We start from the raw sequence: 12,655 nt of genomic DNA on the forward strand, positions 1-12,655 counted from the left end.
GGCAGGACTTCCAGGAAGAATGGCCAAGCTTACCTAGCCCTTCTTATCTCCTTCTCCCCATCCCCCAGTTGGGAAAGTGCACAGAGAACTGAGGAACTGACATTAATTAAGCACCTACTCCGAGTCAAGCACTTCTCTTTCTCTCCCTCTCACTCTCTCTCTCTCTCTCTCACACACACACACACACACACACTCACAGACGCCCCATTTCATTTCATTTGATTACAACAACCCTGCAAATCAAGAATTATTATCCCCATTTTACCGATGAGGAAATTGAGATTTAGAGAAGGTAAGTAGCTTTCCCAGCATCAGTCAGCTGGAAGGGGAGAAGCTGGGATTGGAACCCCGTCTGTCTGAATCCCACAGCTTGGAAGGGAAAACTCTAGACCCTAAGGTAGCCCTATTTTCTTCTGGAAAGATATCTTCTGGAGGCGTCAGCTCCATATAGTCCCCAGGCACCGAGGTGGCTAGGGAGAGGCTAAAAGGACACAACAGGGGACTGGGAATCCCCGCCCCCATCCCCGCCACACACAATTGTTAGGGTGAATGCGCTGCCCCTGCGGGCCGTGCCGCTCCCGGACGTGCTTAACAGGCATCCTTCTCATTTTTATCCCCACCCCTCGGAGGAGAGGAATCTCAGGCTCAGAGACTAAAGCGTTTTGCCCAAGGTCACAGAGCAAGTGCCTGGAGCCGGGAATCAGTCTCGGCTCGGTCAGGCGTCAAAGGCGGCCGGGACCCCGCCTCCCGCCCCCACTTCCCGTAGCTCCGGCACCGAGGGAGCCGTGCCGGGCGCTGTGCGTACCTCCCGGGCCAGGAGGGGTTGGGTGGGGGATAGTGGGCCTGGCGCGGGGTGGGGGTGGGGTGGGGCGGCGCGGCGCGGCTCCGCCTTGCGGCGGCGGAAGCGGCCTCCATCCCGTGCGCGCTCCTCGCCCCGGGCGCGCTCCTCGCCCCCGGCCCGCCCCTCGCCATATATGGCGCTTCCTCCCGGGACCTTGCCAGACGCTTCCTCCCTGCCTGAGGCCCATACAAGGCCCTTCCTTCCCGGCGTGTCTGGCAGGCGGCCCGCGGGCGGCTGTGGGCGGGAGCTCGGCCCTCCGGGTCCGCCCGCGCCCGGGAGCCGGCGGCCAGGGGACCCGCTGCCAAGGAGGGGGCGGCGGCGGGGCCGGGAACGCGCGGCCCGGCCTGGCTGAGGTAAACGCGGGACAGGCGGACTTGGGCGTCCCGAGAGGGTCTGAGGTTCCCACTCTCCCCACCGGTTTTATATTTTGTCCCGCTTTTCCCCCTAATTCTCTAAGAGCAGCTGACTTTGCTGGAGTTCCTCCCGCGGCTCCCGGCCCGGGGCCTAAAGCCTAAGCTTGCTGTGAGGGCCTGTCCTCGTTCGCCGCGCGCCTCCGCTAGCATTTTGCTAGTCGGTCTTCGGTATTTCTCTCGCCCTGCCTTCCTCCCTGCTTGCTGTTTCTCGCTCCTCCCTGCCTTTACTCAAGCTGTCCCTTCTGCCTGGAATGCCCTTCCCACACCATTCTGGTAGAACTGCTACTCACCCCTTACTTGTTTCAGGCCTCTGGCCATCTGGAAGTCCTTCCCACCCCACGGGCCTGGGATGCACCTAACACATCGGTTATTTATTGAGACTGCGATTCGATCTTAACTTCTCTTCGCATTCCTGGTGCCTGGCTCAGTATGTGAGAGTTGTTATTATATCTGAGCGAGGGGAAAGAGGGAAAGGACCCTGTTGTCAGGGTAGCCACAGTGCCTTTTCCCCTTGGACAGGGGTCCCGGACTTTAGGTGCAGCCACTAACATCTTCACCTGCTACGCTCCCTGTGGTCTGGAGCTTCATGAGCCCCAGAACCCAACATGAATAGTTTGTGTGGAAAGTTGGAAGGTTGGGGTGGGGGAGGCAGAGACGGGGCAGGTGTACACCTGCAGTGCCACTGTGGTCTGGAGTGGTGCCCACTGGGTGCCTCCACCACCCAGAATGGCTTCACTTGCTTAGCCTGACAGCTCTGGTTTATCCACTGCAGGAACCAGCAGGCCCCCACAGGCCCTGGTACAGTGCCTCCAGGGACTTAAACCTGCCTCAGCCACGTGATTACCCTGATCTATCTGCTGGGAGATGAGCAAAGCTCGGAGAGGGACCAGATCTCAGCAGAGACCAAACCAGCAGCAGTTCCTGAACACCCACCCCCCAGTGCTTCCAGAAGTGCAACATGGACCAACCTGTGAGCATTTGCTCCTCCTCAGGTGAGGCAGGGAGATAAAAGCTCAGAGCTTGGGAGTAACAAGTCAAATAATATGCCAGGGAGGGGGCTTTTGGCACTAAGAAGCCTCTGGACTTGACCCAGAATAAAATCACTCACAGACTTCCAGTCTCTGGTGGTAAGCACACGCACACACTGCGAATAAGGCCAAAATAGAAGTTTTGTCTGTCTCCCTGGCCTCAGGGAGTGCCTGTGAATTGGGTGCATGGAGAGGAGATGATCTCTAAGGCCCATGACTGAAGGTTTAGGGGTTAGATATTGGAAAAAAAAAAACTGGGTCTGGGCCTGGGCTGCACACCCAGGGACTAGGACGCCTCTGAACTTGTTCCTACCTAAGGCTGCAGGCCCCCAGCGGCCTCTTCTTTCCAGTTACTATCTGGGATTGTGGGTAATGTAGTCCAGTGTCCAGCTTCTCTGGGGTGGTGGTTCTTGCCCTTGCCTCATCTAGTCTCCTTACCCCTGCCAGCTACCACCCCCTTCTGCTCTAGGCTGAGGGCAACACAGGGTGAGAAGGCGGTGCTTACTCGTTGCAGGGCTGGGAGATTCCCAGCTGGAAACCAGCAAGCTATTTATAGCTGGACCTAGCAGAGGAGGAAGGCCTGAGAGAAGCTGGGCAGCTCCGGCAGCCTCCTCTCCAGCTACAGAATTTGCAGGAACCCCAGACCTCTGCTGGGCAGGCCTTGTGTTCACTTCTGGGTGAGAGGGCTTTGAGCCTGGGAAAATCCTATGGAGCAGTAGCGGTCCTGGGCTGCTCCCTGTCTTGAGAGACACAGATACTCCAGTGGCCCTGGGGCCCAGCTTTTAGGCCTCTGTATGGTGGGGATATTTGGAACCTGAGTATAGATAAGCTGAGACTTTTTGCAAAAAAAGCCACTGTGACACCCAGTATGACAGTTGCCTAGGATTTCTTTGCATTTTTCTTCTCATTGTTTTCCTGTGCTTGCCTCTTCAACCAAATTAAATTATTTTTAAGGACAGGAACCAAACCTTCTCTTGCCAATGGCATCAACCCTGTCTTCATGCTATAATGAGTGATCTTGCCCAAAGAAAAGTCAACCCTCCCTATCAAGACTAGGGGTGTGACTTTTGTTCCCCCACCCACCTAATCCTCTGCCAGTACCCTGTGCTTTTCCCATCGAAGCACTGAATCTTTGCTTGACTGGGTCCCCCACTAGATTAGGCATTCCGTGTTGACATGGATGACGTCTGTCTTGTTGACTGTCATATCCCTATTACTTGCACAATAAACAATTGTTGAATGAATGACTATGAACCTATGATAGCTAATTCCTTAGATGGAGTATTTGATACATGCTTCATTGTCACAGCATTTTACAAATTGGAAAACAGTTTCGGCCATTTAAATGTCTTTCACCAGGACTTTCCTGGTGGCGCAGTGGTTAAGAATCCACCTGCCAATGCAGGGGACACGGGTTTGATCCCTGGTCTGGGAAGATGCTACATGCCGCGGAGCAACTAAGCTCATGCGCCACAACTACTGAGCCTGTGCTCTAGAGCCTGCGCGCCACAACTACTGAGCCTGCGCGCCCTAGAGCCCACGCACCACAACTACTGAGCTCATGTGCTGCAACTACTGAAGCCCATGCGCTCTAGGGCCCACGTGCCGCAACTACTGAGCCCACATGCTGCAACTACTGAAGCCTGCGCAGTAGTTGTGGCACACAGGCTTAGTTGCTCCGCGACAAGAGAGCCCGTGCTCCGCAACAAGAGAAGCCACTGCAATGAGAAGCCTGTGCACCGCAATGAAGAGTAGCCCCTGCTCGCTGCAACTAAAGAAAGCCCGCACAGCAATGAAGACCCAACGCAGCCAAAAATTTAAAAAAAAAAATCAAAAAAATGCAAAAAAAAATTTTTTTTTAATTGGAAAGAAATCTTTCACCAAGCTCTTGATTAGTGGTAGAGCTGTTAGGAACTGGTGTCTGACTTCAGAGTAGCACTTAGCCGTGGCATGAGGCTACCTGCATGCTGGCACCCAGTAGGTACCTCTGGCTCCCGAGTAGCGAAATGGGTGAGGTGGGTTAGATGAGATAGGCAGACATGGTCAAACTGGCCTGGCCCCATGATGTAGCTGGTGCAGCCAGCCAGGAGAGCTGCCAGGGAATCCTCCTAAGAAGCTTAATGAGAAAGACCTGCTCTCATCTGCCAGAGGGGAAGTCCTGACGCAGTGGCTGTGGGGCTATAGGGAGGCCAGACAGACTCTGAGATCTGAGCAGCAGTGTTTGGGGACTCCTTAGCTGTTACCAGGGACCTCCTGACTCTGAGTTCAGTAGATTTTTTTCAGTCTTCATCTTCCTTGAGTAATTCTCAGCAGCATTTGACTTGTAGGTGATCATCTCTTCTTGAAGGCCTCTCTTTCATTGCTTACACATTTTGACGTACAAGGCTCTATTTGGATATTAAGTGTTCCAGTACTTCAGGACTCAGCCTCATGCTCTCTTTTCAAACTGTACTGTGTCCAGAAGGAACTCTTTGAAAAACAAATCTGAATTTGTCACTCTTCGGCTTAAAACACCTCAGCGGCTTCTCCTATTCTTCAGAATAAAATTTCAAGTTCTCAGCAAAGCCTTTGAGTCTCAACCCAGTCTGCCCATGCTGGCCTCTTCTAGCTTCATCTTCCACCACATTCCCCTTTCATTCTCTGAGCTTCATCCACACTGCTCTCCACCTGCCTCCTCAGCTGTACTCTCTGCCACCCCCTACATGTTCTCACTGCCTGGGATGCTCTTCCTCCTCTTTGCCTAGCTAACATCTCCTGTGCTCAGTTAAAGCACCAGTGTCTTCAGAAAAGCTGACAGCCAGGTCAAAATGCCCTGTGACAGACACTTACCTGTGGCCCTCCCTCAGGTGTTAATTGCAATTGGGGTTTCATATTCACTGGAATAATGCATTGGAAGCTCAATGGCTGTGTCTCTTTTGCTCATGACTGCATTGTAGGGTTTAGCACAATGCTTGGCTGTAGTAGGCTGTAGTTATTTTATGTAACAAATGAAATAAAAGCTTAGTTTATTTAACAAAACACCCTATTTAAACCTTGAAGAAACTGAAAGAGAAGTTAAGTATGGTCATGCAGCTAGTATATGGCAGAGTGGGACCTAGATATGGCTTCAGTGTCTGTGTTGTTAACCCCCTGCACTATGTTATCCCTCCACCTGTTAAGTACTTTCTGAAAGTAAAGAGAAATGGAAGAAGGGAGAAAGTATGTGAGAGAGACAAAGGGACTCCCCTTCTCTCCACTGTAGAAATACAGAGTGGGAGATTAAGAATGAAAGATTACGTTTCACCAAAAAAGACATATGAATGGCTGATGAGCACATGAAAAGATTATGAAAAGATGTTCAACAACATTAGTCATCAGGAAAATGAAAATCAAAATCAGAATGACACCAGTGAACAGTCTAAAAAGGAAATTAAGAAAATTCCATTTACAGTAGCATCCAAAATAATAAAATACCTAGGAATAAATTTAACCAAGGAAGTAAAAGATTTATACACAGAATACTACAAAACAAAAGAAATTAGAGACTTAAATAAATGGAAAGACATCTTGTGTTTATGGATTAGAAGACTTAATACCTTTAAGATGGCAATACTACCAAAAGCAATTTGCAGATTCAGTGTGATCTTTATCAAAGTTCCAATGGCTTTTTTTTGCAGAAATGGAAAAGTTGATCCTCATATTCATATAGAATTGCAAGGATCCCTCCCAGTACCTTAGTGTGTTCACCAAACTGGAAGCTCTCTGAACTCCATAATTTAGGGATTTTTATGGAAGCACCATCATGTAGGCATTATTGATTAAATCGTTGGCCATTGGTGATTCGATCTCAAGCCCCTCTCCCCTCTCTTGGGGTGGGGCTGAACCTTCCAACCCTGTAATCCTGGTTTTTATGGCAAGCAGCCCCCCTGTTGAAACTATCTGGGCATCTCACTAGCATACAAAAGACACTCATCACTCTAGAGATTCCAGGGATTTTAGAGAAGCTGTGTACCAAGGATAGGAGACAAAGACCAAATATATATTTCTTACTGTATCATACTACTCAACAATAAAAAGCAACAAACATGCAGCAACATGGATGTATGTAAAAAATCCATCTAAATGAAGGAAGCTAAGTGAAAGAAACCTGATGTAAAAGACTACATATTGCACTATTCTAGTAACATGAAATTTCTAGGAAAGGCAAAACTATAGAGACAGAAAGCAGATCATTGGTTGCCTAGGGTTGGGAGTGAGCAAGGATTGACTAAAGGGGCACAAAAGACCTTTTTGAGAGATGGACACTGGATTGTGTAATGTTTGCACAACTACGAATTTATTTCAAAAAAATCAAGCTATACTTACAGTGGGTTGATTTTATAGTTTGTAAATTATACCTCAATAAAGCTGTTAATAAACAATCAAGAACAAAAGTGATAGCAGGGTGAAAAAAGTGTCCTAAAATCTGAATGGTTTCCTGGCCTTTGGGTCAAGTCAGGACCAGCACATCTGCCTTTCCAAACTCGCCTTTCACCTCTCCAGGCTGACCCTGGCTCACCAGGCAGCTTGGCCACCCCCAGATGAAGTAGGGGTGCCCTCCCCTCATCCTCTAATACTCCTCACTTTTATTGTCATTCTTGCTGTCTCCCCTGCTGGAGTGTAAGTGCTGAAGGGCAGGGAAAGTGACTGTTTTTCACCACTGTATCCTAGCATCTTGCACAGGGCCCAGTACACAGGAAATGTCTCTAAATGCTTGCTGAATGAAGGAATGAGACCAGAGTTGACCCAAGCACAATGTAAGGAATAGAGGTGGCAATGAGCTATGTCTGTGGAAACAGAGTCTGGAGGAGACTGAGTTTCTGAGGGCCTTTGCTCAGCTCCCCACGGAGGAGCAGAGCCCCTTCCTTGCCATCTCTCTCTAGAATCCAAGTTAGACAGGGGTGTGAGGGAGGGCCTCTAGCCCTGAGCACAGGAATGCAACTCCTCTTCCTCAGGTGACATCCTGTCCTATTACAAATAGAGTCCCCCTTTGCAGGCCCTCCAGTGGGAATTGTGATGTGAGGTGATTGGTCCATCCCACTCCTCAGCCTAGCCTGGGAATGTATTGGGTTGGCCAAAAAGTTCATTTGGTTTTAAGCAAAAATAAAAGACACATTTTTCATTTTCACCAAGAACTGTATTGAACCATGTATTCCTTAACCAAACGAACTTTTTGGCCAACCCAGTACTTAGGTCTGGACAGCCATATAGCTTGGGGCAGGCATTCCAGCATCAAGCCCTGATTTCTCCTCGTTCTCAAGCCTGGCTCCCACCTCCCTTCCCCCATGTAGCAGAATATTCCTGCATCTTGCCTTTACCTCAGAAGATCCTTGCCATTCCTGTTTGCAGGGCCTCTCTCTGAAGTTTCCACCCTCTTTTCCTGATCTCCAGACTTCCTTGAAAATGGGTTTGCCCCCTAGGTTTCCTTTGGGTTAGGATGAAGAACCAAGCAGAAGAGGCTGAGCCCAGGCAGGGTATCTCACCCAAGTGGAAGAGCCGGAAGTCTGACTGTAAGGGAAACCTAGATGGGGCTAATATGGAACCCTGGGGGCTGGAGAAGCAAGTTAATCTACACACTCAAGCCAACCCTGACTCACAGGGAAGTGACTTCAAAACAACTTTCATAACTCCACCTGGATGTTGGCCACCTTTCCCCTCCCAGCTCTGTCTTTGGCTTCAGGCCACTCCCTTACTCTCTCTGATCCTCCCTTTTCTCATCTCTAACAAGGGGGAGAAGGGGCTTAGATGAAGAATAACAAGATCCTCCATGTGTTAAGAGTACTGAATTTGGAGTTGTAATATCAGCTGCTCATGTTGGCTCTTGTCATCTGCTGCATGAACGTGACAGGTCGTTGTGCTGCTCTGTGGGCTTCAGCTTTCCTATTCCTAATTAGGGGATTGGAATAGTAAGGTCCAGGGCCCTTGTAAGTGCTAAAATTATGATTCCTTAAGAAGTGAAAGGGCTTCCCTGGTGGCGCAGTGGTTGAGAATCTGCCTGCCAATGCAGGGGACACGGGTTCGAGCCCTGGTCTGGGAAGATCCCACATGCCGCGGAGCAACTGGGCCCGTGAGCCACAACTACTGAGCCTGCGCGTCTGGAGCCTGTGCTCCGCAACAAGAGAGGCCGCGATAGTGAGAGGCCCGCGCACCGCGATGAAGAGTGGCCCCCGCTTGCCACAACTAGAGAAAGCCCTCGCACAGAAACGAAGACCCAACACAGCCATAAATAAATAAATAAATAAAAATACCATGGTGAAAACAGTAAAAAAAAAAAAAAAAAAAAAAAAAGTGAAAGTATGGGGCAATAGAAGGGTGTGGCTGTAGATAAACAAGTAGAGTCTGATGACACTCGTCCTTTCTGTGAATGGGTTTTAGGCTTTCAGATACAGCTTTCCCTTCTTCCCATCACCCCCTTGGTTGCTCAGTGAGCCAGGGGTCAAGGGTCCCCCAAGAAGCCCTGTTCTTCATACTGTCTCATCTCACCTAGCACTGGTCCAACCCCAAAGCTGATTTCATCTCTGAGGTGTGTGACTGACAGCACTCCTCTCCTGGCACTGCCTCTGCTCGCTTCCTTCCAGTCTGGGCCCAATTCCCAGGCTCAGCCCCCTCGCCCCTCTGGCTGACTCAGTAGGGATTTCTCCTCAACTGCGCACCCTGCAGCAGAATGAACTCTTCTAGATGCTGATGTCTGAGTCAAACCCAAATTCTGAGTAAAAACCAAACTTGAATGAAAAATCAAACTAAAGTGTTTTAGATACCTTGTGAATCAGTTAGAACCTAAACACTCATTATATCACACTGTTCTATAATGGGCGTTCATGATGACCCTAAAATGTTAAATGATGCTTTTATGTTTTTCTTCCATATTTCTGAAATTTCAAAAATTCCCTTAGTGAATGTCTCATTTTAAACCCCGATACTTCAGTGTATATTTCCTAAGAAAAAGGGTATTCTCGTACGTAACCACATATAGTTATCAAGTTCAGGAGATTTAACATTGATACAATACTTTTATCCATAGTCCACATTCCAATTTCATTAATTGCCCTACTGACAACGTGTTTTTAAGAGTAGGGGCAGATGCTCTAGTCGCTGAGAAATTCCGTTATGTGTGTACATTCTTCTTTGAAGATGCTGGATAAATTACAGGGATCCTCTAGAGTCCAAGGGAGCTCCTTTTATCCATTCTCAACTGTGGCTGTGGGCTAAGCTGGGCTGATCAGTCAAAAGGTGTGTGTCCTGGGGGAAGGACATAACTTCTAGATGGATGCCTTCCAGTTGCACTCCAAGTTGTTCGTTGTCTCTGAAGGCACAGAGGTTGGTGAGGTGAGTCGACTTGTCTTCTTAGCAGTACCAGCACCTGTTCTCTTCTTGAGCGAGGAACGACCTGTATTTGCATTGACTTTGGAACCACATGGGCAGATATACAGCAGTATGTAGCACATTGTTTTTCTAAGGATTAAATGAGATGATGCATGTGACATGGCACCTTGCCTGGTGCATGGTAACTGTCCAACAAATGTTATTGTTGTTATTTTTCAGATGGGTAGCTTGAAGCCCAGATTGAGACTCCTGTTTCTCCTCTCTGTTCACTCATCCCTACTTCCTTTGGTAGTTTCCCTTCTCCATATAGCCAAATTTTAAAGGTAAGCAGGCTGTCCCAGTCACCTCTTAATGCTTGTCAGAAATCTCCCCACCAGAAGCAACTTTCTTCCACAACCAGTATCCTTAACTCTAGCACCACCTCGTGGTTGCCATTGCAAACTCACCCAGGTCACTTCCTGAGGACCAAGGTTAGGATCATCTCCCATCTGAGTGAGCCCTTGCTAAGTGCCAGGCATTGTACTATGTGTATTTCACGTGACTTACTGCATTTAATCCTTACCACAGTCCTTATGGAGTAGGCATTGTTACAGGTAGGGAAATTGCTGCTCAGAGACATGGGCAAAGCCTTACTGGCAGGATCTCTTTTCCAGTCAGATGTCAGATCTCCTGCTCACCATTATATCCTGATAGCTTTACAGCTGGGAAGGCTTAGATTCAAAGTCATCCTTACACTGATAGGGAAACTGAGGGGTAGGAAGGGACTTACCTGAAATCAGAAGTCCAACTAATGGCAGAGACAGAACCAGAGATGTTTGTCCAAAGAGCTGGCTCTTTGTCCTGGGCTCTTAACTGAACTCCAGGATGAGCTTGCCAAGCAATTTCAGACTCTACCTGAAGCAGAGTTCCCAGACACGTTTGAAGCTTATTGTCAGAGAACCCTGGAGATAAGTGGTTTTCACATATACTTCTAGTGCCAGTTATTCAGCCATACCCTTAATAACTTTGGCACCCACTGCTTCCACACTTCTTGGCTGGTCAGTTCCTATGTCCCTGGGAGGCACAGTCCCACCAGGGTGGGACTTGGCAGGTAGGAGTCCCAGCAGGCGCTCACTCAAATTGGCAACAAGGGAGAAGCTGGCATGAAGCTTAAATTCCACCTTGGCATTCAGCCCTGAATACACTGTGCCTGTCTGGGAGCACCATGGCATGAGAACTGGAGCCAGAGAACAAAAGATGGCAAGTGCTGCAGGCCCAGACAGGCAAGCACAACAGCCCACATAATCGGCACTACTGTGCTGCCTTCTAACTTTTGACTTCAAACAGCAGCTAGGAATGCATCAGGAGAAAAAACTGTACCTCCACCATGCATGGGCATGTCTGCCCCTTCCCACAGGGTGATTGGGTTTCATCAAGGCTATCATCTAAATCAGATGAGAAACTGGGCAAAAGTATGCTGAAAAAGCAAAGTGACACAATAGGTTCCCTTACTGGTCAATTTTGTTAAAAACATTGACTTCTCAAATTTGGAGAAATTAAATCACGTACCACCTTGATACTTCAACTAGGCTTCCTAAGCTACCAAATAGGAGCTCTAAGTACCTCCATTTTTGGGAAAAGCAAATGAAACAAAAATCCTCTTCTGTTTTGATACAGCCTAGAAGCCCTACTCCACTGAGCCAGCCTCTGACTTGCTCTTGAATGAGGTTATTGCTCTCCTGCCCGGTGCCAGGTATGCAAGATCAAGGTGGGGAGGCTTAGTTTCTGCCCTTCCATCTGGACCATTCTATTGACTCAAACGCAAGCAGATACAGAAAGAGAATCAACTTTGGAATTAGGCCTGGAATAAAATTTGGCTTCACCACTAAAGAGCTGCTACTTAACCTCTTTTGGCCTGTTTTATTATAAAATGGGAAGCACCATCTACCTCCATGGAATGTTGAGGTAACATGGCATAACACCTTTTCTTAAAAAAGGGCAGGTTTCTCTTTGGCGTGCATGTAGAATAGAGTAAGATACAAATTAGTTTGGCCCTAGCAACTGGAACCTCTTTCCTCTGGTGTTAACACTGGGATCATGACCTCAGATACCCTTGGCATATAACCTTCTATAGGCAAATGTAGCCAAAGACAACTAAATCTAAGGCTGAAAAGTTAGTAACTATGATGAAACTGACATGTGCCTTAGAGAGCTCACTCACTGTTCTCCATGGTTCAGACCTTTCTTAGGAACAGTCCTAAAGAATCTCAAGCACACAAAGTATATTCTTAAATATGGTTTAATACTCTTCTCCATTTCTGTACATCACAACACCAAGATTTTGCTGCTTAGGATCTCTCCGTAGAGGCTATAGAGAATGCAAAGGCTACGGTTTTCACCCCCTCTTATTTATGTGTTTGTATGTGTAAGTGTAATACATATCAGTATATATTGATACACACATCAATATATAATGCAATATATATCACCAAAGAGAACACAATTGATTAAAGAAATACAAAAATTTGGCATCATTTCCAAACTTAAATAGTAAAAATAAAAACTACAAAAGGAGCTGCATACCCTAAATGTATCATGTGAAACAACAAGCATATTCAAAAATGTAAATTTACATCCAATTTCTCTGGTCTTGTCATATCACATCAGACCCATTTACAATGGCAAAACCCTAAGGTACTGCTATGAAGAGAGCATGTTTGCTCGCTCTTGGGTGTTCTGCAAACAAACAGCAGAGCCCAAAGCAAAAGCCTGCTCCGGTGAAGCCTCCCGTGTTGGTGAATACCAAAGAATTGACTCTTCTCACTGGGGGTTGAGACATCAGGTTATACATAGACAGTCATTTGGACCTCAGAGTACAGTGTGAGAACCAGAAGCTTTACATTTAAGACATACTCCCTTCATTCAAGTGAAACAGGATTATTGGAACGATAGGCAGGTCTGTAACCTGGGAACAAGGAGCTGGTTCAGACCAATAAAGCTACGAGTGACTGAGTCAAGTCAGTGAAGAACAGCAGTCAGGCACTAAAGTGTTA

At 47.8% G+C, this 12,655-nt stretch overlaps 1 long non-coding RNA gene across 1 annotated transcript; it reads left to right on the plus strand.

The window, feature by feature from the left end:
* The first annotated feature begins 1,060 nt into the window (after positions 1–1,060).
* LOC133089987 (uncharacterized) lies at positions 1,061–11,492 on the plus strand. The gene is made up of 4 exons (XR_009700771.1): positions 1,061–1,194; positions 2,027–2,246; positions 9,843–9,946; positions 11,280–11,492. It is a non-coding gene; the product is annotated as an uncharacterized LOC133089987 (long non-coding RNA).
* Positions 11,493–12,655: the final 1,163 nt, after the last annotated feature.

Source organism: Eubalaena glacialis, chromosome 4 (genome assembly GCF_028564815.1).
Source record: "Eubalaena glacialis isolate mEubGla1 chromosome 4, mEubGla1.1.hap2.+ XY, whole genome shotgun sequence".
Taxonomy (NCBI): Eukaryota; Metazoa; Chordata; class Mammalia; order Artiodactyla; family Balaenidae; genus Eubalaena; species Eubalaena glacialis.